At 41.1% G+C, this 2,209-nt stretch overlaps 1 non-coding gene across 1 annotated transcript; it reads left to right on the top strand.

Annotated features, from left to right (window-relative positions):
- The first annotated feature begins 695 nt into the window (after positions 1-695).
- Positions 696-816, top strand: LOC134938760 (U5 spliceosomal RNA). Its single transcript, XR_010181246.1, has one exon. It is a non-coding gene; the product is annotated as a U5 spliceosomal RNA (small nuclear RNA).
- The last annotated feature ends 1,393 nt before the right edge of the window (positions 817-2,209 follow it).

The following is a 2,209-nucleotide window of genomic DNA, read 5'->3' as shown; positions in this document are numbered from 1 at the left end:
CTCAGGCGCCCTCACAACGGCCACAGCAGACCTCAGTGCAGGTGATGACAAAGGCTGTCGGCCGCCGCAGCTCTCTCAGTCTCAGTACAGAGACGGTGGGGGGAAGAGACCCGGTGGAAGTTGCCAGGTTAAATATATGTATAAGATATTTATAAGGATGGCCTGATAGTAATGGGCTATTAAATCTATATTACTGTCTGTGATGTAGCAGTATAATAGGCTTTTGAGCCTATATATTAATGGCTGTTATTAACATTGTAAAAAGGCTATTGAGCCTATATTGATGCTGTATAAATATATTAATGTCTGGAATATATATATATATTTATTCATAGAGCATGTGTTGTACCCGGCCTGTGATTATACTGTATAATAGGCTAGATTAACACGGGAACATTTGTAATTTGTTCTGTGATTATCACGGTCAGCATGGCAAAGGGGCCATTTTAACCATGCTTCCTGTTGTTTTCCAGTTTGTAATTCTGGAACATTCCTGCCCTACATCTCTAAGCCACCAGAGGCGCAGGGGTGTTAGGGGGAATTTTTGGTCAGCATAAGTTAGCCATGTAAACTGTATTTTTACATAATTCTAGAACATTCCTGCCCTACATCTCTAAGCCACCAGAGGCGCAGGGGTGTTAGTAGGAATTTGGTTCGGGTTTCATATGCCATGTGAACTGCTTTTCACATAAAGATTACTCTGGTTTCTCTTCACAGCCAATAAATCTTTCGGTTTTTACTAAAGATTTCCGTAGAGAGAAACAACCATGAGTTTAATATTAATATGCTGTTCAGCAATAAAATATATATATGACATGATAACGTCATAAGGCGTGCAATGGCTGTCCGTTGCCTATTGTGGTGTCTGTCTGCATAGCGAGTAAGGCTAGCGCAGACTAAAAATAATTTTCAAGTCCTATTTTAATGGCAATTCAAATAAACATCGGAGTCTCGGAAGTTATTCCGCCAGCTCTAACAAAAGACAGTCTTTCCAAAGGGCCAATTTCCCTTTGGGTACCATAGTGTTTATTTAACTGGTCTTATAATTTAATGCACGATTCTATGTCAAATCTCACACCGATAACTACGAGTGAGAAGGGTACATTAGACCAGCACTCAGATAGTGCAGGGTTGTTGCCAACATACATTGATAAATTACAGTGAGTCAATGTCTCCATTGTTACACTTAGTAGACTTTGACCACTATTTAATCGTTTCCAAGATGACGCCATCCGCCATTGGTAAATGCGTCTGTGTCAAACATTATAAAGACCCAAGAAACATTTGGGTCACTAGACTATGTATGGAAACAATGACATTACTGTTAAAAGAAGCTGCAGAGTATATCTGTAAAGCCTCTTCTAACGACGGTACTTCGATTCTCACTTTTCATCGTCGCTAGTTCAGCACGACAAGGCCACAGCTTGTTGGTCCTAAATTTGATATTCAGCCATTACCGCATCCAGTATCAAAACGGAATACTTGTGCCGGCGTTTAATCCCTTTAGACTTCAGTTTTTCAAGGCGGTGGTACAAAACACTCACGCCTTGTAACGACAGGACGCTACGGTCAGCAAGCCAGTAGTTTGATGATCTCTTTTCCAATTGTGGAAGCGCGTCTTTACATGTTACTTTTGCGGGGTTTCCAGACTTCAACTCATGGAGGTCTCAGCTAGTTACAAATTAAAGGACATGACTGCCTCAGTCGAACGGTTTGGCAGGTAGTCATTTGGTCTCTGCTGGGTTTTCAGCTGTCTTTATAATACAGGCAGTAGTACAACAACAGAGTCAGGGTTGCTTATTCCCCTCTGTTTGGGGTAACAAAACCATACAGCTACGTCGCAGTTTCAATCAGCAAGTCACTTACTGCAGTTTGAAAATAGATTTGCTGCGGTTAGTATTGGCAGATTGGAGCCACAAAATTGCATACTTGCACTTGATCTGCACAATGCAGATATACCCATTCCGGTTTGTTCATCACAGGTTTTAGCGTTTGCAAATCGCCACAACCATTAACCATTTCAGGTCTACCGTTTCTTATACTCTGGTATTTACCAAAGTGATGTTGGAAGATGATAGTTCATCTCACATAAGAACTCTGTCGCAACAGAGTTTCTCTATCTTAGATGATCTGCTCATAAGAACTCTGTATCAACAAAGTTCCTCTAACTTGCGCTACTAATGTATACTGCGGTGGCAGATCACGTTCA

Source organism: Pseudophryne corroboree, chromosome 6 (genome assembly GCF_028390025.1).
Source record: "Pseudophryne corroboree isolate aPseCor3 chromosome 6, aPseCor3.hap2, whole genome shotgun sequence".
Lineage (NCBI taxonomy): Eukaryota > Metazoa > Chordata > Amphibia > Anura > Myobatrachidae > Pseudophryne > Pseudophryne corroboree.
The sequence above is the reverse complement of the archived record's forward strand: the minus strand, read 5'-3'. Positions and strand labels throughout refer to the sequence as shown.